At 43.1% G+C, this 27225-nt stretch overlaps 1 long non-coding RNA gene and 1 pseudogene across 1 annotated transcript in view; one reads left to right on the forward strand and one right to left on the reverse strand.

Annotated features, from left to right (window-relative positions):
• LOC122554563 (uncharacterized) overlaps positions 1-27225 on the reverse strand; it is a 41212-nt gene that overhangs the window by 12601 nt on the left and 1386 nt on the right. The window contains exon 2 of the long non-coding RNA XR_006313026.2: positions 15547-15633. This is a non-coding gene — a long non-coding RNA (uncharacterized LOC122554563). The remainder of the gene's footprint in view (positions 1-15546; positions 15634-27225) is intronic.
• LOC148149170 (uncharacterized) lies at positions 322-1019 on the forward strand (annotated as a pseudogene).

Consider the following 27225-nt stretch of genomic DNA (forward strand, 5'->3'; position numbering starts at 1 on the left):
CTATGAGACTTATCCCAGACTACTCTTCAGAATCAGTCTCATTCTTGGACACACGCGTCTCCATCAAAGACAGACATCTCAGTACCTCACTCTACCAGAAGCCCATGGATAACTTCACAATGCTGCACTTCTCTAGCATCCACCCTCAACATATTCAAGAATCCATCCCCTACGAACAAGCCCTGTGCTTACACAGGACCTGCTCAGATGAAGCAGAATGCATCAGACACCTGAAGGTGCCGAAGGATGCCCTCATAAGCACAGGGTACGATGCCCAACTCATCGATTGCCAGTTCCGACGTGCCGCTGTGAAAAACTGCAATGACCTGCTCAGGAATCGGACACAGGATAAGACCGACAGAGTACCCTTCGTCGTCCAGTACTTCCCCGGAACAGAGAGACTACACCATGTTCTTCGCAGCCTTCAACATGTCATCGATGACGACGAACATCTCACCAAGATCATCCATACACCTCCACTTCTCATCTTCAAACAACCGCCAAACCATAAACAGACCAACGTTCACAGCAAACTACCCAGCCTTCAGGACAACATCAACTGCAACACCACAGAACCCTGCCACAGCAATCACTGCAAGAAAAGTCAGATCATTGTCATGGATACTACCATTACACATGGAACACCACCCACCACATACATGGCAGAAACACGTGACTTGGCCAATGCTGTCTATCTCATACATTGCAGGCAAGGATGTCCCGAGGCATAGTATATTGGTGAGATCATGCAGACACCATGGCAAGAGATGAATGGTTACTGTGAAACAATCGCCAGACAGAAATGTTCCCTCCCAGTTGGAGAACACTTCAGCGGTCAAGGACAATCAGCCTCCGATCTTCAGGTAAGCGTTCTCCAGGGCAGAATTCAAGATACACAACAACATAGAATCGCCAAGCAGAAACTGATAGCAAGTTCCGTACCCACGAGGATGGCCTCGACTATGATCTTGGGTTCATGTTGTGCTACATGTGACCACAACACACTGTTCTGTATCTGAAAAATCTTCCTCACTGTCCTGTTTAGATACCAGCACTGTGATAAATTGTTATAATCTCTCTACCTTCATTAGTTTGCACGGGTTTGGATTCCTCATTACTTTGGTTAGACCCTCATCATGCAACTCTTATACCTACCATGTTATTCCAATCATTCGATTTGTTTCCAGCACCACCTTATTTTTAACTTTTGTAATTATCGCTTTGTCTCATTTAATCCAATTATAGGTCATCCCTTTGCTGGTTATTCTGGTTGCCACTTGACTCACACCATCTAACACACTTGGTCACCTGTAGAGACTTATTACTCGGCATTCCACTCACACCAGTTTATATCTTTTGACTCCTCTGTCCTAGATCTCTTGCTTATAAACTGTGTGTCTGTGTGCTCTTCTCTCTCATTTCACCTGATGAAGTGGCTGCCTTCCGAAAGCTTGTGATTTCAAATAAACCTGTTGGCCTATAACCTTGTGTTGTGTGACCTCTGACCTTGTCCACCCCAGTCCAACACTGGCACCTCCACTCCATTGATAGTAGGTGATGAGGGATCCTGTACCTCATACGCTCAACATGCTTCACAATTACAGTTCTGTGTAAAAGGGAGCAATTGATCAGGAGCCAGATGTTGATAGATTGATTGATCATGGCGGACAGGACAGGCCTATCGCATCTGAAGACCAACTGCCTAAAATGGCTAATTGGGTGACAAATATTTAAAGATCCAGTGAATAAAGGGATACAACTATTTCAAGATGTGAAGGAAAAGCTACTGATGTTCAAGTTGATGGCCGAATGGGATAGAAGAATGAAAATTATAAGCATACAGTGAAAGTTTAAGAGTGCATCTGAGAGTAACTCTTGCACTAGAAAACAGTCACATGAGGGAGACTTTAACTGCACAAGTAACCTTGTCATAGTAACTTGTCATAGTAACCTATAACCTTGTCATAGGAACGCTGATAGGGGAGGGGAGGGAAATATATGAACGCTGATAAGGGATCAGCGTTCCGAAAAGACCACTCCCTCCGTGACTCCCTCGTCAGGTCCACACCCCCCCACCAACCCAACCTCCACTCCCGGCACTTTCCCCTGCAACCGCAAGAAATGCAAAACTTGCGCCCATACCTCTCCCCTTACTTCCCTCCTAGGCCCCAAGGGACACTTCCATATCCGCCACAAATTCACCTGCACCTCCACACACATCATCTATTGCATCCGCTGCACCCGATGTGGCCTCCTCTATATTGGGGAGACAGGCCGCCTACTTGCGGAACGTTTCAGAGAACACCTCTGGGACACCCGGACCAACCAACCCAACCACCCCGTAGCCCAACACTTTAACTCCCCCTCCCACTCCACCAAGGACATGCAGGTCCTTGGACTCCTCCATCGCCAGACCATGGCAACACGACGGTTGGAGGAAGAGCGCCTCATCTTCTGCCTGGGAACCCTCCAACCACAAGGGATGAACTCAGATTTCTCCAGTTTCCTCATTTCCCCTCCCCCCACCTTGTCTCAGTCAAATCCCTCGAACTCAGCACTGCCTTCCTAACCTGCAATCTTCTTCCTGACCTCTCCGCCCCCACCCCACTCCGGCCTATCACCCTCACCTTGACCTCCCTCCACCTATCGCAATTCCAACGCCCCTGCCCCAAGTCCCTCCTCCCTACCTTTTATCTTAGCCTGTTGGACACACTTTCCTCATTCCTGAAGAAGGGCTTATGCCCGAAACGTCGATTCTCCTGTTCCTTGGATGCTGCCTGACCTGCTGCGCTTTTCCAGCAACACATTTTCAGCTCTGATCTCCAGCATCTGCAGTCCTCACTTTCTCCTCGAACATAGTAACTTCAAAGCAAGTTGGATTCCACAGAAATGGTCGCAGCTCGAAGTGATTACGCAACAAACTGAGGTCCACAGAACAATCTCAGGGCAGGTCTGAAAGTGCAGGTCTGAAAGTGCAAGTCTGGATCAGCGTGACACTTAGTGATTGCAAATACACTCCAGGGCAAAATAATGACATGCAATGCAAAATTAACAGTTGGAAGGAATTTAACATTTATTGTGAAGTACCAGATAGGGGAGACAATAAGACTTACCACATAAATAGATCTGTGAGGAAAAGATCCTTGCAGATGGGACTTATAGAGTCATAGAGATGTACAACATGGAAACAGACCCTTCGGTCCAACCCATCCATGCCGACCAGATATCCCAACCCAATCTAGTCCCACCTGCCAGCACCCGGCCTATATCCCTCCAAACCTTTCCTATTCATATACCCATCCAAATGCCTTTTAAATGTTGCAATTGTACCAGCCTCCACCACTTCCTCTGGCAGCTCATTCCATACACGTACTACCCTCTGCGTGAAAAAGTTGCCCCTTAGGTCTCTTTTATATCTTTCCCCCTCACCCTAAACTTATTCCCTCTAGTTCTGGACTTCCCGACCCCAGGGAAAAGACTTTGCCTATTTATCCTATCCATGCCCCTCATAATTTTGTAAACTTCTATAAGGTCCCCCTTAAGCCTCCAATGCTCCAGGGAAAACAGCCCCAGCCTGTTCAGCCTCTCCCTGTAGCTCAGATCCTCCAACCCTGGCAACATCCTTGTAAACCTTTTCTGAACCCTTTCAAGTTTCACAACATCTTTCCGATAGGAAGGAGACCAGAATTGCACGTAATAGTCCAACAGTGGCCTAACCAATGTCCTGTACAGCCGCAACATGACCTACCAACTCCTGTATTCAATACTCTGACCAATAAAGGAAAGCATAGCAAACGCCTTCTTCACTATCCTATCTACCTGCGACTCCACTTTCAAGGAGCTATGAACCTGCACTCCGAGGTCTCTTTGTTCAGCAACACTCCCTAGGACCTTACCATTAAGTGTATAAGTCCTGCTAAGATTTGCTTTCCCAAAATGCAGCACCTCGCATTTATCTGAATTAAACTCCATCTGCCACTTCGCAGCCCATTGGCCCATCTGGTCTAGATCCTGTTGTAATCTGAGGTAACCCTCTTCGCTGTCCACTACACCTCCAATTTTGGTGTCATCTGCAAACTTACTAACTGTACCTCTTATGCTCGCATCCAAATCATTTATGAAAATGACAAAAAGTAGAGGGCCCAGCACCGATCCTTGTGGCACTCCACTGGTCACAGGCCTCCAGTCTGAAAAACAACCCTCCACCACCACCTGCTGTCTTCTACCTTTGAGCCAGTTCTGTATCCAAATGGCTAGTTCTCCCTGTATTCCATGAGATCTAACCTTGCCAATCAGTCTCCCATGGGGAACCTTGTCGAACGCCTTACTGAAGTCTATATAGATCACATCTACTGCTCTGCCCTCATCAATCCTCTTTGTTACTTCATCAAAAAACTCAATCAAGTTTGTGAAACATGATTTCCCACGCACAAAGCCATGTTGACTATCCCGAATCAGTCCTTGCCTTTCCAAATACATGTACATCCTGTCCCTCAGGATTCCCTCCAACAACTTGCCCACCACCAAGATCAGGCTCACTGGTCTATAGTTCCCTGGCTTGTCTTTACCGCCCTTCTTAAACAGTAGCACCACATTTGCCAACCTCCAGTTTTCCGGCACCTCACCTGTGACTATCGATGATACAAATATCTCAGCAAGAGGCCCAGTAATCACTTCTCTAGCTTCCCACAGAGTTCTTGGGTACACCTGATCAGGTCCTGGGGATTTATCCACCTTTAACCATTTCAAGACATCCAGCATTTCCTCCTCTGTAATCTGGACATTTTGCAAGACCATCTATTTCCCTACAGTCTATATCTTCCATATCCTTTTCCACAGTAAATACTGATGCAAAATATTCATTTAGTATCTCCCCCATTTTCTGTGACTCCACACAAAGGCTGCCCTGCTGATCTTTGAGGGGCCCTATTCTCTCCCTAGTTACCCTTTTGTCCTTCATATATTTGTAAAACCCCTTTGGATTCTGCTTAATTCTATTTGCCAAAACTATCTCATGTCCCCGTTTTGCCCTCCTGATTTCCCTCTTAAGTATACTCCTACTTTCTTTATATTCTTCTAAGGATTCACTCGATCTATCCTGTCTATTCCTGACATATGCTTCCTTCTTTTTCTTAACCAAAGCCTCAATTTCTTTAGTCATCCAGCATTCCCTATAGTTACCAGCCTTCCCTTTCACCCTGACAGGAATATACTTTCTCTGGATTCTTGTTATCTCATTTTTAAAGGCTTCCCATTTTCCAGCCGTCCCTTTACCTGCGAACATCTGACTCCAATCAGCTTTTGAAAGTTCTTGCCTAATACCGTCAAAATTGTCCTTTCTCCAATTTAGAACTTCAACTTTTAGATCTGGTCTATTTTAAAACTAATAAAATTATGGTGGCTGGCCCCAAAGTGCTCCCCCACTGACACCTCGATCACCTGCCCTGCCTTATTTCCCAAGAGTAGGTCAAGTTTTGCACCTTCTCTAGTAGGTACATCCACATACTGAATCAGAAAATTGTCTTGTACAAACTTTTGCAAGGCTAAAATAAGGCTGCTTGCTTTTGAACAAGGCCTTGAAGTTACAGATATTTAAGTGAACTCTCCCACAGCAGGAAAAGTAATTCTGAAAGTCATTTCCACTCTTGACCACATAATCATAGAAGCTGACAATAAAAGCCACACTCTCGGAGAGCAGTTTCTGAAACTGTAAGAGGTACATGATGTAGAAGAGAGACTATGAAAACTAAACAAGTACATTTATGGCCTGAATTATGCCTTGAGGGGGTGGACTTTTTCTGTGAAATCTGTTTTGCTGAAAGGAGGCTGTGTTCAACAAAAAGCAGACTCCCCAATGTTTTACTGACAACAAAAAGAGAAATATTTTTAGGCATATTTGCAAAGCATGCTTGATGATCTTTTTACGGTTATGTACTGACGAATTTGAGAAATGCTTTATTCAAAAGATTAAAGTGGAGTTTTAGAGTGAAAGTCAGGCTTCAGGGACTTTTAAATATATTGCTGAGGCGCTAAGCAGGTCTGGAGTAATTTTGAATCAGCAATCCAATTTAGGAAATTTTCTTCCTATCCTGGATAATGGTGCTTGGTCACAACAAAAAACTGATATCCCATCTAAAGAAAAATGTGATCCATTGTGAAGCTTGATTGTTCAGTTGAATTGTTTAATACTCTCAGACAGCAAGGTCTTCTTTAACAGTTTCTCAAAGGAGAAAGGGGTGTAAGGGAGTAACTAAAACTCCCAACTAAGGAAAAGCAACTAGAAAGAATGCTTTTGCATTTTTGTAGTGCCTTTCAGCACTTCAGAATCTTCCAAGCACTTCATAGCCAATTTATCGCTTTAAGAGTACTGTCACTGTTGTATCGTTAAATTACCAAAGTTGAAAGCACGCAAGTATACCTACAATTGTAACTAGCAGTACATTTACCACCTAATTGTCTATCAAAAAACAGAATTAAAGGCTCTTTTTGAATATGTTTGTTGGCAGAACAGTTCTTGAATAATGGGGGTCATCATTTGCTGCAAGATAAAACAGCAAGTTGAATAAACCATTTTCAATACTCAACACAATTAGACTACCTGTACAGAATATACACAACACTGATATCTCTTACTGTAACAAGAAACGTGTAGCATCAAACATTATGAAACTATGGGTGGAACCTTATAAAGGTCAGGGCAACATGGGCTAGAGTGAGATTTGTAACAACTGGGTGACAGCTGCATTGAAGATATGGGAACAACTAATGCCATCTTTGATGCTTTTCACAAGTGGCAGGGCAAGAATCATTCTTAGCCATGGTGAGAATCTCACAAGATGCTAATTGATGGGATTAACATTTCCTAAATGCCCTGTTAATGCCACAATTTAACAAATTAATATTCAGCTTCCATCCCACCAAACTCACCAAACCAGCTTGACTTTGGGAAAGCTGGCCAAGGAAAGCGGAGTGAGCATCTGGTGGATTCAGCTCTCTGCTTGCTGCAAACTACCTCCACGTTGGACATTGGGCACCAACATCACATTATAGGAAGGATGTGGAAGCTTTGGAGAGGGTGTAGAGGAGATTTACCAGGATGTTGCCTTAACTGGAGGGCGTGTCTTATGAAGAAAGATTGAGGGAGCTAGGGCTTTTTTCATTGGAGGGGAGAAGGGTGAGAGGTAACTTGATAGAGTTATACAAGATGATGAGAGGTATGACTAGAGTGAACCAGGCAGAAATGACTATCATGAGGGGACAAAAATTTTAAGGTGTTTGGACTAAGGTTTAGGGGAGACATCAGAGGTCAGTTTTTTACACAGAGAGTGGCGGGTGTGTGGAATGCACTGCCAGTGGTGGTAGTCAAGTCAGATGCATTACGGACATTTAAGCGACACATGGATGATAGCAAAATGAAGTGTATGTAGGTTAGTTTGATCTTAGAGTAGGATAAGAGTCTGGCATAACATCAAGGGCCAAAGGGCCTGTGCAGTGCTAAACTGTTCTATGCTTTATCTCAGGGTACACTCCAAGGGCACCAACTACACACAATCCACAGGCACCAGCCACTCACACTCCCCGGGCATCAGCCACACACACTCCACATCTACAAACGTTAGCATCTAACATGTGCCAGTCTCTATGAAACCTAATGACACATTTCCAATCAATGTACAGGACATGCCTACAATTCAATGCTGCAGCTTGAACTGCACCAGTAACTCTCATTGTAATGCTGCAGCAAAGACACTGTGCTCTCAGGGACATGCACCCAGCTCATGGACTGCACCAGGCTACATCTCTGGGCTGTTCTCTCACTGTTACAGAACTCACTTACTTAGATGCTAAATAGACTCTATTTAGATGCTCCCAGAATCCCTGCCTTGATTTTTTTGTCCTTTTTGCCAGAGATACCAGGCTCATGTTAGTGCTGAATTGCCATGCCATTTAGCACAGACACAAAGTTGGGAATTTATCACTGTTACCAACAGACCTCAGTCAAATCAAGGGGGATAGTCTTAACTTCGGGGTCTTGGCACAGTAAACCAAGGGCATATTCTGATACCAGTTCTGGTCCTGATTGAGGCAGTCACCCCTTTCATAATGGGGTGAGGAGCTAAATGTTGGGTAACACCTCTCCTCCAGACTCTTTCGAGCACATTGGTGGCACTTTTCCTGATGGAATGACAGAGAGAAAGATATTATGGCATTAGCTGGCACAGCAATTACTGTTGGTGCAGGTGGGGAGATGTTCCAAATGAGTGAAACTGAAAAAAACGCAGACTCTGTAAACCAGAAACAAATACATGAGCTGCTGGAAAGGCTCAGCAGGTCTGGCAGCATCTGTGAAGAGAAATCAATGAAGAGAACAATTCTGAGAAAGGGTCACCGGACCTGAAACGTTCACATCGATCTCTCTTCACTGATGCTGCCAGACCTGCTGAGCTTTACCAGCAACTTCTGTTTTTGTTCCCTATAAGTGAGTCAGCAGTAAAGAGGGAATGCAGGATTCATGGCATTGGGGTTTGTAGTGGGTGAGGGGAAGTGGGGAGAGTGAGGTGGTGGGGGGGGGGCGGTGAAAGGAGAGGATTAGCCCCAGAGGGAGTAGGCAGAAACAGAGTGAGTCAGAAGTAGCAGAGAGGAGGACAGTGATGCTTATGATGGCAGAGTGTAGATGATCTTCTTCCCTTAGTGCTGCACATTTCTCCAGATGACTAGGACTGCACTGACCTGGATGGCAACTGGGACTAGCCTGGAGAGGTTTGGGGTCCTGGTCTCTACTGCTGATCCTGGGGCAAAATGCTGTCTGACAAGGCTTTCAGATCCTGTCCATTCAGTGGGACGTCAATTTCCTCTGTCTGCCATGTCTGGGGCAAAGGTCAGCAGCCATGCAGAGCAGCTGCAGACAGACAATACAATAGGCTTTTAAAGGTGGCATGGATGCAAGGAATGCTAGTACATTCTGGGATATCCTTAGAGAAGCAAGTCATTCTGGGAATGGTGCATGATATGCACGGTGGGCGGCACGGTAGCACAGTGGTTAGCACTGCTGCTTCACAGCGCCAGAGACCCGGGTTCAATTCCCACCTCAGGCGACTCTCTGTGTGGAGTTTGCACATTCTCCCCGTGTCTGCGTGGGTTTCCTCCGGGTGCTCCGGTTTCCTCCCACAATCCAAAAATGTGCAGGTTAGGTGAATTGGCCACGCTAAATTGCCCGTAGTGTTAGGTGAAGGGATAAATGTAGGAGAATGGGTCTGGGTTGGTTACGCTTCGGCGGGTCGGTGTGGACTTGTTGGGCCGAAGGGCCTGTTTCCACACTGTAAGTAATCTAATCTAATCTAATCTAAAAAAAAAAGTAATCTAATCTAATCTAATATGATGTGCAGAAATCAGATATGGAAGACATCCTGGGGCAGGGTAAATAATAACAAGGCGGGTTTGGTAAGATACAGCATAAAAGACCACAAGGCCCCACAATGAGAAACCCTCCAAAACATTCGACACACTTTCATTAAGCTAAAAATAATGCAAGCCCTATCTTTCTCTGATGGTTTTAAGGACTCAGTACTTCACGAAGATTTGGGGACAGCGTAAGTCACAGAATGTCCCTTTTGCCCTACTAATAGCATGCTAGGAAAACTGGCCAATTGAACAGCATGCTGGGAATTAGATCGGGCCAGACAAGATATGCAAGGCATTTATCTTGATTGATTATATTGAATAGGTGTTAATTAAGACAGTGGAAGTGAGATCACATGCCAGGAAGCTTGCAAGCCATTCACATTGATTGACTATTGAATAGGTGTTGATAAACCAATGCTGATAAGGAAAAGAAAAAATTCTGGAGATCACAGTGGGTCAGGCAGCATCCATGGAGAGAGAGCAAACTAACATTTCAAGTCCTGATGACTTCTCATTAGAGCTGACGTGAAGCATGGAGGGGACAGCATCTGTGCAGGAGCATTGCAGCATGCACAGACAACTGGACATAAGAGAATACCGCTGGTCCGTGCATAAGCCTGACCCTGGCTTTCCTGTAGCCGTTCATTTTAACACAGCGTACTGCCCATATGCCCACCTGCCTGTCCTCAGCAGGCTGCAATGCTCCAGCGAATCACAGTGCAAACTGGAGAGGAAACATCTCATCTTCAAACTAGGCACATTACAATCTTCTGAACTCAATATTGAGGTCTACACCTTCAGATTGTTCTTTCCTTTCCTTTTAGCTTTGCTTATTACATTTTCTATCACCACACTCTCTCTCCCCTACCCCCACCTCAATGGTATTGTCTGGTCTTTCCAATCCAGCAGTTAGACACACCATTATTCTACCATTCTCACATTCCCATCACTTAATCTGCACTATCAACATCCATTCTCTCCAGCACTCAAACAGCATCGCCCCTGCCCTCCACCATTGCAAAAATGTTGTCCCCTTCACATGTCAGCTCTGATGAAGGGCCATCCAGAGTTGAAACATTAGCTTGTACTCTCTCCACGGATGCTGCCTGACTCGCTGTAATCTCCAGCATTTGTTGTTTTCAGTACAGATCCCCACAACACTGGTATTGTTTCTGAGACAGCCTGGCTCCTAGGGTTGGCTCAATCAATAGAAAAATTATAATATCCAATACTGTCTTCTGTAACATCCTTCCTGGTACAGAAACTCAATTTACATGGAGTAACTGGATTATGATAATCAGATACTAAATGACAGCAAGGCACTGTATTGAGGAATGAGCTGGATAACTATTGTATGAAGGCTGCTCGAATAAGAAGGGCCCCTCACTCACACTGCAGAGCAAACATCAGCAGCAAGCAGCAGGAAGGACAGCCTCAACTTCAATTCGGACAGCTGTACTTGGGGTAATATAAAGTTCTTTACCATTCTGTGCTTCCAAAGAAGATTTTCAACTAATGTGAGGGCACAGGCATTTGGAACACACCGGTGTTGTAATATTACACAGATCTCAGAAAGGGTCAAGTACTAGAACATATATATACAACATAGAACATAGAACAATAAAGCGCAGAACAGGCCCTTCAGCCCTCAATGTTGCGCCGACCTGTGAACTATTCTCAGCTCGACCTCCCCCCCCCACTATCCCAAAATCATCCATGTGCTTATCTAAGGATTGTTTAAATCTCCCTAATGTGGCTGAGTTGACTACATTAGCAGGTAGGGCATTCCACGCCCTTACCACTCTCTGCGTAAAGAACTTGCCTCTGACATCTTTCTTAAACCCATCACCCTTCAATTTGTAGTTATGCCCTCTCGTACAAACTGATGTCATCATCCGAGGAAATAGTCTTTCTCTGTCTACCCTGTCTAATCCTCTGATCATCATGTATGCCTCTATCAAATCCCCCCTTAGCCTTCTTCTTTCCAATGAGAACTGACCCAAGTCTCTCAGCCTTTCCTCATAAGACATTCCCTCCAGATCCCCCGTGGCTCAACACTTCAACTCCCCCTCCCACTCCACCAAGGACATGCAGGTCCTTGGACTCCTCCATCGCCAGACCATAGCAACATGACGGTTGGAAGAAGAGTGCCTCATCTTCCGCCTAGGAACCCTCCAAACACAAGGGATGAACTCAGATTTATCCAGTTTCCTCATTTCCCCTCCCCCCACCTTGTCTCAGTCAAATCCCTCGAACTCAGCACTGCCTTCCTAACCTGCAATCTTCTTCCTGACCTCTCCGCCCCCACCCCACTCCGGCCTATCACCCTCACCTTGACCTCCTTCCACCTATCGCATTTCCAACGCCCCTCCCCCAAGTCCCTCCTCCCTACCTTTTATCTTAGCCTGCTGGGCACACTTTCCTCATTCCTGAAGAAGGGCTTATGCCCGAAATGTCGATTCTCCTGTTCCTTGGATGCTACCTGACCTGCTGCGCTTTTCCAGCAACACATTTTCAGCTCTTCCCTCCAGATCAGTCAACATCCTGGTAATTCTCCTCTGCACCTTTTCCAATGCTTCCACATCCTTTCTGTAATGGGGCGACCAGAGCTGTACACAATACACCAAGTGTGGCCGCACCAGCGTTTTGTATAGTTGCAGCATGATATTGCAGTTCCGGAACTCAATCCCTCTACCAATGAAACCTAACATACCGTATGCCTTCTTAACAGCACTATCCACCTGGGTGGCAACTTTCAGGGATCTATGCACATGGACTCCAAGATCCTTTTGCACATCCACACTACCAAGAATCTCTCCATTGACCCAGTACTCTGCCATCCTGTTATTCTTCCCAAAGTGCATCACCTCACATTTAGCTGCATTGAACTCCACTTGTCACCTCTCAGTCCAATTCTGCAGTTTATGCAAGTCCCCCTGCAACCTGTAACATTCTTCCAAACTGTCCACTACTCCACCGACTTTAGTGTCGTCTGCAAATTTACTAATCCATCCACCTATGCCAGTGTCTAAGTCATTTATAAAAATGACAAACAGCAGTGGTCCCAAAACAGATCCTTGTGGCACACCACTAGTAACTGGACTCCAGACTGAATATTTTCCATCAACCACCACTCGCTGCCTTCTTTCAGAAAGCCAGTTTCTAACCCAAACTGCTAAATCACCCTCAATTCCATGCCTCTGCATTTTCTCCATCAGCCTACCATGTGGAACCTTATCAAAGGCTTTACTGAAGTCCATGTATACCACGTCAACTGCCCTACCCTCATTCACATGCTTGGTCACCTTCTCAAAAAATTCAATGAGGTTTGTGAGACACGACCTGCCCTTGACGAAACCATGTTGACTATCTGAAATCAAATTGTTGCTTGCTAGATGATTATAAATCTTATCTGTTATAATCCTTTCCAAAACCTTTCCTACAACAGAAGTAAGGCTCACTGGTCTATAATTACCTGGGTCATCTCTGCTGCCCTTCTTGAACAATGGCACAACATTTGCAAACCTCCAGTCCTCAGGTACTAAACCTGTAGACAATGATGACTCAAATATTAAAGACAAAGGCTCTGCTATCTTCTCCCTAGCTTCCCACAGAATCCTCGGATAAATCCCATCCGGCCCACGGGACTTGTCTACTTTCACTCCTTCTAGAACTGATAATACCTGTACATAACTAACGTCAATCCTTTCTAGTCTAATACCTCGCACCTCATTCTTCTCCTCTACAATATTCTCCTTTTTCTGAGTGAACACCAATGAGAAATGTTCATTTAGCACCTCTCGATCTCTACAGGGTCCACACTCAACTTCCCATTTCTGTCTTTGACTGGCCCTATTCCTACCCTAACCATCCTTTTATTCCTCACATTCCTATAGAAAGCTTTAGGGTTCTCCTTTATTCCATTTACTAAATACTGCTTGTGTCCTCTCTTTGCTGTTCTTAACTCTCTCTTTAAATCCTTCCTAGCTGATCTGTAACTCTCCATCGCCTCATCTGAACCATCTTGCCTCATCAACACATAAGCCTCCGTCTTCTTAACAAGAGATGCAATTTCTGTAGTAAACCACGGTTCCCTTACCTTATCACTTGCTCCCTGCCTGACAGGGACATACCTATCAAGGACACGCAACATCTGTTCATTAAACTAGCTCCACATTTCGATTGTCTGCATCTCCTGCATTTTGCTGCCCCATTCTATGCATCCCAATTCTTGCCTAATCGCATTATAATTGCCCTTGCCCCATCGATAACTCTTGACCTGTGGCATGTACCTATCCCTTTCCATCGCTAAACTAAACATAACTGAATTATGATCATTCTCTCCAAAGTGCTCACCTACAACTAAATTACCAAGCACCAGATCCAGTGTGGCCTCCCCTCGCCGGCCCTTCGACATACTGTGTCAGGAAACCCTCCTGTACACATTGGACAAAAACTGATCCATCCGACGTGCTAGAGCTATAACATTTCCAATCAGTGTTGGGGAAGTTAAAGTCCCCATAATGACCACCCTGTTCCTTTCACTCCTACCCAGAATAATGTCGCTAAAGCTCTCTTCCACCTCCCTGGAACTCTGCAGAGGCCTATAAAAAATTCCAAGAAGTGTGAGCTCTCCTCTCCTGTTTCTAACCTCAGCCCACACTACCTCAGTAGACAAGTCCTCATCAAACGTTCTCTCAGCCACCATTATATTATCTTTGACTAACAAGGCCACGCCTCCCCCCCTTTTACCGCCTTGCCTGTTTTTAATGAAAGATCTAAACCCTGGAACCTGCAATATCCATTCCTCACCCTGCTCTATCCATGTCTCTGAAATGGCCACAACATCGAAGTCCCAGGTACCTCTATCATATTCAAATGCTACTCAGGAAATTAGAGTGAAAGATGGGGATTATAGACTTGCTTGTATATATGTCTCGTGTTTCAGTGATAATAAACCACATCTCACAAGAACCGGGAACAGGTGTACTCCGCCTGGCCCTTCGAGCCTGCTCCACCATTCAATAAGATCGTTGCTGATCTTTTTGTGGCCTCAACTCCACTTACCCGCCCACTTACCATAACCCTTAATTCCTTCAAAAAAATTATTTTAGTTTCAAAACCCTCAATTACTTCACTGGGCATGGAATTCTACAGATTATTAAAGTTACACAAGTAAAAAAGTAAATCACACACACATACTATGCTTACAAAAGTGAAAAGCAAGTTATAGATCCTTCCCAGTTACAGAATGAGTAACAAACAGCCTTAATTCACACAAAGCTATTGAATTCAGTTAATAGTCATGCTGGACTTTGTCTGTAACATGGCACCGAAACAGGTGAATAATACTAATCTCATTGTTTGTTCAAGATGAAATCTGTCATTGATATCCTTAACCAACCACATTACACTTCAAAATGAAGTGACTTACTGGAGTTCACCCGTATCTTTTCTCAGTACAGATACTGTGTTTCACTTAGCAGTCTGAGGCAAAGATACATTTCTGAATTGTAACAGCAAACTGCTGAAGAGTGGTATGCCAGTGTTTTGGTGCTAAAGATATCGTTAGAGAACAGAGTTGTTTTTGGCTGGCTACACTTGTTCAGATTTCCTCCTTATCATTTCAGGAAGTAATGGAAAATTATTCCATATCGCACAGTCAACTGTCAAGAATATGTATCTAATCTAGAGCTTGAAAATTCCAACTGGGCGGAGGAGACACAACTCAATGTCACGGAAGAAACATCAATTCTTTTTTGTAAATTCTACTTCCATTGTTACATGTTTGCACTGACACATGGCATGGCCTGTTGGAGGTCTTCATCCACTCATCAACTACCTCCTTCTTTCCTCTTAGCTGTGTTCTCCTTTTTTATTAGATATTCTTTACATTTGATTTGTTAAATTGCTAAAAAGAACTCACAGCTGCATGATGTGGCACAGTTTTTGTGCCATTTCTGAAGAAAATAAATTGGTGGAATTGACTGATTGTGTTTATTCAATGCTTTTTTTCCCGTCTCTTCGGCTGTATTTCATTCTGGGATTGTTTTGCTAGATTACAGCTGTCTCTTGAAAAACTACCAGCTTTAAACTGAACACACAAGGATCTCCCTTTTTCTTTAAGGGAGAGAGTGTACTCACATTGTGGTTCCTCCATCGTGGTTGCTGTAGTTCAATATAGGTTCCAGCCTTAAGTCTTGGTCGTTCAATGTTCAGCTCTAACTTCAGCTATAAACTCAAACAGATGATGGTTAAAAACACTTCACAATTGTCACTGTCACTATCACCTTTCAGCCTTTGATACCAATTTGCTGCAACTAACATCTAGTGCTACTTGTTTCCACTTGCTTCTACTCCCAAATATTAATTTCTAGTGCCCACTTTCACCCACCACGGTGTAATTTTCATGAGATAAAACATCTCTGCAGTATGATATGGACTGAGTGCTTCCCAAATGTTAGCCTATGTAAGATACATAATAAAGACCAGGTTCTTACTGAGGCATAAGTCTTGAGGGTTTATTAACATCACTATGTACAAAGATATGATATCTCAGTTTTACATATTCTTTGGTTTCTATGCTTACTTATGTTACTGTTATATTACATACATACAGGCTGATTGCCTGTTTACATAATTGTCACATAATTTACTGAATGTACAGAGAATAAGATAGAAGTCATCTCTACTTGACCCTTTCTGAGATCTGTGTAATATTACAATACTGGTGTGTTCCAAATCTGCCAATTTACGGGAATGGGGCAAGGGAGGAAGAGAAGGAGAATCTAATCATTGTTAGTCAGATGATGAAGATGGCAGCAATGTCATCAATCGAGTGAGATATGAATTTAGCATAGTGCAGTTAATATATAACATTTGCCGTTTTAGCCAACTCCCTACTATTTTCTAGTGAATTATTCTGGGAGCATCATTTAAGGCCTTTAATAATCAAAGATGTTGCAAGTGAACGAGGTAGTGCAGAGCTGTAGCTCCTGGCTGTTGCGGGAATTCTACAAGTTTTGGCTCTTTTTCATAGTTGGTTACAGTTTTATAGTCTACACAAGATAAATGGCCTGGCTAGTGTTAAAGGATCTATTCACTGACTCAAATGTCTCTTGCACAAATTAGTTGCTGCCAGGTATGTACAGATTGGGAAATCTTGAGCATGACTGAGAAAATCAAGAGGGGCCACACTGAAATAGAGCGAAAATACTGTGGATGCTGAGAATCCAAAAACACAGAAAATACAGGGGAAACTCAGTAGGTCTGGCAGCATCTGTATAGAGAGAAACAGAATTAATCTTTTGACTCCAATATGATACTTTTTTAGAATCTAGTGGTTTTAGGTTCAACGTTGATTTACCTGAATACTTCAAATCAATTCCAATTGGTATTTTTACTCCTGCGTTGCAAATCATTTTCTAAGTCAGCACTCTGTTTTTAATCTGGGCTGTAAAGGAGGTGCTGTTCATGAAAACTGAGACAGGTAGAAAAATACGGAGAGATTTATTTTAGAATCATGCTGAGGACTAGTTTACAATAACACCATTTCTTTTACAACTTATAGATTAAAAGAGGCACCCAGCCCCATTCATTGCATAAAAATGCATCATCTTAACAACAGCTACTGTCCCTGCACTGTGAAGTTAGACCCCTGGAGATGGTGATATTTTCTATTCTTTATCAAGGTAGTAGAGATGACTGCAGAACAGAAAATTTGTTATGAACTACAAAGTAAGAGAAAACTATGGATGCAGAAATTTTTCTTTTAACACGAGTCAAATCAGTCTTCAGTGGGTGCATAATCAGAAAGTGGCTCCCAAAAACTGCATCCATTTTGACAAAGCCTATTTATATCCAAATTTTATGATCATTTTGTTATTCACTGGAACATAGATCAAGAGAAACAATCAGGATTCAGAGAAAATATCCAAAATAACCATGTTTTTGGCTATGCAAATGGCATTTTGAAACCATCTAACTATCATTTGTGCACATTAGGCATTGCATATTGAACAACATGTAATTGTTGAAGGTTTCTTTTATTTTTAATGTGACTCTGACATATACCATTAAAAATAGATGTAAAGAAGAAATATAGTATAGATATCAGCAAGAATAAATGTTTTAAAACAGTCGAAATACCATAATATTATGTCAGAATAAAGTGGCTATTTCCTGGTCTGTCTAGATTCTGGGTTCAATGGCATCTGTTTTTCAAGTGCACGAAATTGATGTTTATGGCTGTTAAAGCTGATGGTGCAACCATTACAATATGTCACACTATCATCAGAGGCAGGGATCAATCAACAGTTATCACGGAGTTAGGAAATTCAGTTCTAGTATATTACTGTGTGCAATTTTCCACCATTGAGACTAAGTGTGGAGATGGGACTGTTGGATATCAGTTTGCATGCTATTGAGAAAGATTGCCACAGTGTGCACATCAATTAGCTTTTTAAGTGCTGACTGATAAACTTTGGCACTTTTCTTGGCCTATCGTTGCAGTGTGATGGCTTGCAGAAGATGTCAGTCGGAGGGATTGAGTCAAAGCTCCTAAGTGACTGTTAATTGACAACCTAAGGGCCTCAATTACAGGTGAATCGAGAAAGTCCCGAATGGAGCTTCTTACCTACCACTTATTTGCTAAGTTGCAGGAAGTATCGCTCTGGGACCAACTCACCCGATTATTTCCCATTCTTGCCGCTTTAAGGGAGGGGAGAATTGTGGCCAATTTGAGTGACACATTCTGGGCCTGAGTTTCTTAATATTTTATCCTGGCTATTTCATATATGCCCATTTATACGTATCTCTCGACACAAATACGTGCAAAATTCTAGCCTCTTTTATCTAAATTGCTACCATGACTCCTCATTTACATTCAGAAACAATCAGGCCGACAAAAACAACCATTTCGAACAACTCAAAGCTGAGGAACTTGAAAGTGTGGGAACTTACAACTGGGAGTCACACCAACTAAACCCATGCCATTTACTTGCTAAACGTTGGTAAGCTTCCCGTTGTTTATCCAACCAGCACCCTTCCACTATGGTTTGACCACCAGCTCCAGTTACAAGAATAAATTTGAGCTTAGCCTGTAAGAAGGCATTTGGCATGCTTACCTTCTTTGCTTAGACCTCTGAGCATAGGAGTTATGTTGAGGTTGTACAGGATGTTGGTGAGGCCTCTTCTGGAGTACTGTATGCCATTCTGGCCACCCTGCCAATGGTAGAATGTTATTAAATTGGGGAGGGTTCAGAAAAGATTTACCAGGATATTGCCAGGAATGGAGGTTTTGAGTTAAAAAATAGGCTGGATAGGCTGGGACTTTTTCCATTGGAACATCAGAGGCTGAGGGATGACCTTACAGAGGTTTAAAAAAACATGAGGACATAGATAATGTTAAAAACAAGGGCCTTTTCTCAATGGTCAGGGAGTTCAAAACTAGGGGTCACATTTTTTAAGGTAAGAGGAGAAAGTGTTAAAAAGGACAAGAGCAACTTGTTTTTACACACGGAGTGGTTTGTGTATGGAAGGAACTACCAGAGGAAGTGGTGGATGCAGGTACAATTACAACAATTAAAAGACATTTAGAAAAGTTCATAAATAGAAAAGATTAGAATGGATACAGGCCAAACACAGGCAAGTGGGACTAGTTTAGTTTGGGAGCATGATCGGTATGTACTAGTTGGACCAAAAGACCTGTTCCCATGCAGTATGACTCTATGACTTGCGAATACAACTAAAAATGGCAATGTTTAGTTTGGTTTTGATTTTTATATTCTCATCCTGTTTTTAGATTCCTCTAAGGCATTGCTCATCTCAATGTCTATAAACTGAAAGCGAACCTCCAAGCTCACTTCATATCTCCAATTCCAGGCTTTTGTAAACCCCTAATTTTCACCACAAAAAGCTGCCCAGACCCTTACCTCTGGAATCCTCTTCCTGCCAGCCTCCTTGGCTCTGTAGTATTCCTTTCACTCTCTAAGACACATTGTTTACCCATTATAATATCTGTCTCCATGTGGTTTATGGTAAAATTTTGTTCTTTGATGCTGTTATTTCAAAGATATATTTGCAAGATACTGTTGCTTTAAAGGGTTCTCATTTTCTCTGCCAAACTTACTATGGCAATTGCCTAAAGTAGTTACTGGCAATGGTGTCACCGGAACCCGCAACAAATGAATAACAAACAAGTTTCACTCATTATGACAATGTTCAGCGAAGAGGGTTACCTCAGATTACAACAAGATCTTGATGAGATGGGCCAATGGGCTGAGGAGTGGCAGATGGAGTTTAATTTAGATAAATGCGAGGTGTTGTATTTTGGAAAGCAAATCTTAGCAGGACTTTTACACTTAAAGGTAAGGTCCTAGGGAATGTTGCTGAACAAAAAGACCTTGGAGTGCAGGTTCATAGCTCCTTGAAAGTAGAGTCGCAGATAGATAGGATAGTGAAGAAGAGGGTGGTACGTGTACGGAATGAGCCACCAGAGGAAGTGGTGGAGGCTGGTCCAATTGCAACACTTACAAGACATCTGAATGGGTATACGAATAGGGAGGGTTTGGAGGGATATGGGCTGGGTGCTGGCAAGTGGGACTAGATTAGGTTGGGAGATGTGGTTGGTTTGGACAAGTTGGACCGAAGGTCTTTTCCGTGCTGAACATCTCCATGATTCTATGACTCTATAAAGGTAAAGTCCTGGAGAGTGTTACTGAACAAAGAGACCTTGGAGTGCAGGTTCATAGTTCCTTGAAAGTGGAGTCGCAGGTAGATAGGACAGTGAAGAAAGCATTTGGTATGCTTCCTTTATTGGTCAGAGCATTGAGTATAGGAGTTGGGAGGTCATGTTGTGGCTGTACAGGAAATTGGTTAGGCCACTTTTAGAATATTGTGTGCAGTTCTGGTCTCTCTCCTATTGGAAGGATGTTGTGAAATTTGAATAGGTTCAGAAAAGATTTACAAGATGTTGCCAGGGTTGGAGCATTTGAGCTATAGGAAGATGCTCAACAGGCTGGGGCTGTTTTCCCTGGAGCGTTGGAGGCTGAGGGATGACCTTATACAGATTTATAAAATCATGATGGGCATGGATAGGATAAATAGACAAGGTATTTTCCCTGGGTTGGGAGAGTCCAGAACTAAAGGGCATAGGTTTAGGGTGAGAAGGGAAAAATTTAAAGGGGACCTAAGAGGTAATTTTTTCATGCAGAGGGTGGTGTGTGTATGGAATGAGCTGCCAGAGGAAGTGGTGGAGGCTGGTACAATTACAACATTTAAAATGCATTTGGATAGGTGCATGAATAGGAAGGGTTTAGAGGAATATAGGCCAAGTGCTGGCAAATGGGACTAGATTAGTTTAAGATATCTGGTCGGCATGGATGAGTTGGACCGAAGGGTCTGTTTCTATGCTGTACATCTCTATGACTCTATAAATGATAGAAAATGCAAATCAATGTGATACCTTTCTTGGGACTTTTGATGTTCCAGATTTATTTTTACACGATTAAAGAAAATCAGTAAAATATTTTGAGGATAAAGCAGCAATTGCATTAGCACAAATTGCTGAGGTTTTTTTTCATCAAATATTGAGCCATAACTCCTGAAACTGACGAGGAGTATTCTTACCTCGTTGCCATTCCAAGCAATTTCAGTGAAATTATAATTGACGGCTCAAATGACAAATGAATTTAGTGAAAGTCCCAGTACGCTCATCAAAGTGTGGATTCATTTTGAGAAGAATCTATTCTTCTTAGAATAACAGTGGACTACACGCAATGCATATTTTTATGAAAAATACAGAACCTTTTATTTCCACTAAGGGATCAGTAAAACATCCCTGCTGAAATTATTAACAGTCATAACGGAACAGAGGCTTGGAGCAGATTAGCTTGGTGAAGCCTATATCCAGGATTTCAAACTGCCATCTTGTTTAGACCTGACTCATGACATTTCCTCATTTATTTTTAAACTGAGCTGCCTAATGTATTTATTCATAGACAAAGCACAGCAGACTTAAATACAATCTACTGGTATGATGTTTGCCTATACTGAATGCATCTAAAATTGATACTGGTAAAAGGAATGCACTTGAACAATACATTTGAGAGGCAGAAATTATGAACTAATGAAAGGCATGCTTGCCTTTATTGGTCGGGGAACTGAGTACAAAAGTCAGGATGTTACGTTGCAGCTTTATAAGACTTTTGTTAGGCCACACAAGTACTGCCATCAAAAAGTGTGGTGCTGGAAAAGCACAGCCAATCAGGCAGCATCCGAGGAGCAGGACAGTCGACGTTTCAAGCACAAGCTCTTCATCGAGCTTATGCCTGAAATGTCGATTCTCCTGCTCCTCGGATGCTGCCTGACCCACTGTGATTTTCCAGCATCACACTTTTTGACTTTGATCTCCAGCATCTGCAGTCCTCACTTCCTCCCACACGAGCATTGCATTTAGTTCTGGTCACCTGATTACAGGAAGGACGTAGAGAGACTTGGAGAGACTGCAAAAGAGGTTTACCAGCATGCTGCCTGGATTAGACGCTTTAAGCTATGAGGAGAGGCCAGAAAAATTCAGGATGTCTTCTCTGGAGCAGAGCAGGTTGAGGGGAGACTGGATAGAAGTCTATAAAATTATGAGATGCATAGATAGGGTTGACAGTCAGAATCTTTTTTCCCCAGACTTGAAATGTCTAATACCAGGGGGCATGCATTTAAGGTGAGAGGGGGAATGTTCAAAGGAGGTGTGAGGAGCAAGTTTTTTTACACAGAGAGTGTCAAGAGTCTGGAACGGGCTGCCAGAGGTTGAGACAGATATGATAGGGGCATTTAAGGGACTTTTAGATAAACACATGAATATGTAAGGAATGGAGGGATATGGACTGAGGGCTGGCAGAAGGGATTAGATTAATTTGGCATCATGTTCAGCACAACATGGTGGGTCGAAGGACCTGTTCTTTGAGCTATGCTGTTCTACATTCTCATGAATGCTGTCACTCTCAAAGAACAGCATCATTCAAACCGCATCAATCACACCTTCAGATCAGAGACCCATTGAGAGAAATTTGAGCAAGTATTTCTCACGAATAAAAGTGCTTGCTGTGGTTCTGTTCGCCGAGCTGGAAGTTTTTGTTGCAAACGTTTCGTCCCCTGTCTAGGTGACATCCTCATAGACAGGGGACGAAACGTTTGCAACAAAAACTTCCAGCTCGGCGAACAGAACCACAGCAACGAGCACCCGAGCTACAAATCTTCTCACAAACTTTGAATAAAAGTGCTTGTTCAATTTGTTTGATACTCTTAGAAGGGCATTAGTAATTCCTTCCCGAGTGATCCATGTCAACAAATTACACCTTACTAATTGTGTCCCTTCAAAGTGGCTCCAAGCAATACACTTTGAACTACACAACATACATTGATGCCCATTAGTATCAGAGGTATGGTCAAGATTTCCACTGATGTCACAAAGCAAGTAAGAGATCCAAATCATGCTGAATGACACTGATAATAAATGCACTAATTACAGTATTGATCTGCTTCAGAGCCTTTGATTGTTTCTCCTCATGGCCTTGCATTTGCCTCTTATTGTCATGTGCCTCTTCAATTAAAAATATGCAAATGGGAAAGATGAGTGAAATGAAAATGGATATTGCTGGAAAACTCTGTTTTTAAGAGTGGAAGAGAAAAATCAGGGAATTATAGACCAGCTAAGCTAACTTCCAGGGAATTTGCTGTAATCTATAATCAAGGATGGAGTATCTGAGCACCGTGAAAACTTTCACTTGATCAAGGAGTCAGCGTGGATTCATAACAGATAGGTCATGCCTGACAAACCTCATGGAATGTTTTGAAGAGGGGAATATCTATCAATGATGCTTAAATAGACTTCCACTTTGATAAAATCCCACATAAGAGGCTGTTAACTAAGATAGAAGCTGACTGAACTGAGGGCAAATTGCTGATATGGCTGGGAAATTATTTGAGTGGTAGGTAACAGAAAGTAGGAAAAATGGGAGGTACTCAAATTGGCATGGTGTGACCAGTGGTGTCCCACAAGGATCTGTGTTAGAGCCTAAATTATTCATATTATTTATAAACAGCTTGGATAATGGCATAGAAAGTCATATATCCAAATTTGCTGATGATATAAACTTAGGCGGCATTGTAGACAATGTAGATGACAGCATAAAATTACAAAGCCATATTGATAGACTAAGTGAATGGGCAGAACTGTGGCAGCTGGAGTTCAGTCTAAGGAAGTGTGAGGTTATCCATTTTGGACCAAAACCACAAGACCATAAGATACGGGAGCAGAAATGCGCCATTTGGCCCACTGAGTCGGCCCCATATTCCATCATAGCTGATATGTTTCTCAATCCCATAAAGCACAGTACAGGAACAGGCTCTTCAGCCCATCATGTCCATGCAGACCATGATGCCATTCTAAATTAATCCTATCTGCATGTACATGGTCCATATTCTTGTATTCCCAGCCTGTTCATGTGTCTGTCTAAATGTGTCTTGAACATTGCTATCGTGTTTACTTCTACCGCCTCCCCTGACAGCGTGTTCCAGGCATCAACTACCCTCTGTAAGAAACTTGCCTCGCATATCTCAAATTTTTTCCCTCTCACTTTAAACTTACATCCTGTAGTATTTGACATTTTCACCCTATCAAGCTTCTCATGATTTTATATACCCCTATCAGGTCACCCCTCAGCCTCCGACACTCTAGTGAAAAGAGTGCAAGTTCATCCAACCTCTCCTTATAGTTCGTAAACTTCAATCTCGGCAACATCTTGGTAAGCCTCTTTTGCAACCTCTCCAAGACTCCACATCCTTCCTATAGTGTGGCGACAATAACTGTACACAATACTCCAACAAAAAATTCATACAGTTGCAACATGACTCACCAACTTTTATACTCAGTGCGGAGAAAGTGAGGTCTGCAGATGCTGGAGATCAGAGATGGAAATGTGTTGCTGGAAAAACGCAGCAGGTCAGGCAGCATCTAGGGAACAGGAGAATCGATGTTTCGGGCATTAGCCCTTCTTCAGGAATGAGGAAAGTTGGTCCAGCAGGCTAAGATAAAAGATAGGGAGGAGGGACTTGGGGGAGGGGCGTCGGAAATGTGATAGGTGGAAAGAGGTCAAGGTGAGGGTGATAGGTCAGACTGGGGTGGGGGCGGAGAGGTCGGGAAGAAGATTGCAGGTTAGGAAGGCGGTGCTGAATTTGATGGATTTGACTGAGACAGGCTGGGGGGAGGGGAAATGAGGAAACTGGTGAAATCCGAGTTCATCCCTTGTGGTTGGAGGGTTCCTAGCCGGAAGATGAGGCGTTCTTCCTCCAACCGTCATTTCGCTGTGGTCTGACGATGGAGGAGTCCAAAGACCTGCATATCCTTGGTGGAGTGGGAGGGGGAATTGAAATAACTCAGTGCCCCAAACGATAAAGACAAGCCTGCCGTACGCCTTCTTTACCACTTCATCTACATGTGTAGCCACTTCAGGGAGCTATGGAACTGCACCCCAAGATCCTTCCTTCCCAAGAGTCGTGGCATTTACTGTATACTTTCTCTTGCATTTGACCTCCCAACATGCATCACTTCATACTTGTCTGATTAAACTCCATCTGCCATTTCTCTGCCCAACATATTCTAGTGTACCCTTTGACAACCTTCCTCATTATCCACAACTCCACCAATCTTTATGCTGTCGGTAAACTTACAAATCAGACCACCTATGTTGAGCCAAATCATTTATATATATTTCATATAACTGAGATCCCAGCACTGACCCTTGCGGAACACCACTGGTCACAGACTTCCAGTCAGAAAAACAGCCCTCCACAACTACCCTGCGCTTTTCATGACCAAGCTAATGTTCTATCCAACTCACCTCTCCTGCCTTCTCTCATGATCCCTTTACTTATCAAAAACTTATCTATGTCTGTCTTAAATACATTCAATGACTTTGCCTCCACAGCCTTCTGCAGCGGTGTGTTCCACAGACTCAACACTCTCTGGCTGAAGAAATTCCTGTTCATCTCAGTTCTAAAGAGACATGCTTTCACTCTGAGGTTATGCTCTCAGGGGCTCGTCACTCGTCCTAGTTGAAACATCACCTTCACATCAATTCTATCTAGGTCTCTCAGTATTCTGTAAGTTTCAATCTGACAGCCCCTCACCCATCCTACTGAACTCCATCAAGTGCAGATTCAACCGCTCCTCATGTGATAAGACCTTTATCCCTGGGATCATCCTTGTAAATCTCCTGTGGATCCCCTCCAAGGCCAGCACATCCTTCCTTAGATATAGGTCCTAACACTATTCACAATATTCCAAATGCAGTCTGATTAGAACCTGATACAGCCTCAGTAGTAATCTTAGTCTCATATTCTAGCCCTACCAAAGCGAATGCTAACATTGCATTTGCCTTCTTCCCATAGGATCCACTGTACGGAGCCAATGTTGCCTGGGTTTCTCCCTCTCCAGCCAGAAAAATTCGCAAGTTCTACTACTACCATGTTGTTACCCTGAGCATGGGCCCCTTATCTGGCCTCTGGGTGATCTCACAAATGAGCAGCGATGATCACCGTGACACTGCAATCACTTTAAAACGGTTATGTTGTCCTGAGTTTTTGGAAGAGAGATTGTAAAGGCAGAGGTGACTACAGGAGCTGGCCTGAGTCAATAGGTTAAGAGGCTTTTACTTTTTAAAAAAAATGTATCAATGGAGGGGTGCATTGTCCCCAATCAGACTATCTGGGTTTGTTTTTAGCTGTAACAGTGAGAAGCTTTTTGGGTCATAGAAGAGTGGGAGCTTCAGGAAATGATTCCTAACTGTGACTTTGTCTGAGACCTCTCTTGATATTAAATATCATATAAGAATCTGTGTCTGAATTTACTTTTTTGCCAAGAGGTGTGTTTATGGGATATTACTATATTGGAACAGGTAATTAGCAATAGATACTGTATTGATTATTCAGTTAAGTTTTCCAATAGTTAAGTTATTTTAAATTCCTTTTTCTTTTGTTTGTATTTTAACTATAGTGGTTAAATAAATTGTTTTCCTTAACATCGAGTGATTTGAGTAGCTGCATCACATCTGGAACACCCATTTTACATCTACCTTTCAAATAAGAAAAAGTTAGGGTTTAGGCTACCTTCTTGAAGTATTTTGAAGGGGTTTGGTCTGATCCATAACATCACCAAAGATTTCAAATGACCCAGCTATCCTCAGGATGCACTGAGGCAGCTAATAAAATGGGAAGCATAGGAACACAAGAAATCCATTCATCTCCTTGAATCCATTCTGTCATTTAATTAGATCTGTATCTACCTGCTTGCTGCCAAATTTCTTAATCATAGAGTCCCTACAGTGTGGAAGCATTTGGCCCATTGAGCCCACCCAGACTCACCTCATCTATGTAATCCTGCATTTACCTTGGCTAATTCACCTCATCTGCACCTCCCTGGACACTACAGGGCAATTCCGCACATCTTTGGACTGTGGGAGGAAACTGGACCACCCAGAGGAAACCCACGTGGACACGGGGAGAATGTGCACACTCCACACAGACAGTTGCTTGAGGGTGGAATTGAACCCAGGTCCCTGGCGCTGTGAGGCAGTCATGCTAACCATTGAGCCACCGTGCCGCACTAATAGAGCAATCTCGTGTGGTGCAGTGGTAGTGCCTTTACCTCTGAGTCAGGAGGCCTGGGTTTAAGTCCCACCTGTTCCAGAGATATGTAAAAGCATCTGAACACGTTGATCGGAAATCATCTCCAGATTTCTTCATTGAACGTATTTGTAGTGTAGTGGT

The sequence above is a fragment of the Chiloscyllium plagiosum genome, unplaced genomic scaffold (assembly GCF_037043375.1).
Source record: "Chiloscyllium plagiosum isolate Xiang-an unplaced genomic scaffold, Cpla_swu_hap1 HiC_scaffold_9, whole genome shotgun sequence".
NCBI classification, from domain to species: domain Eukaryota; kingdom Metazoa; phylum Chordata; class Chondrichthyes; order Orectolobiformes; family Hemiscylliidae; genus Chiloscyllium; species Chiloscyllium plagiosum.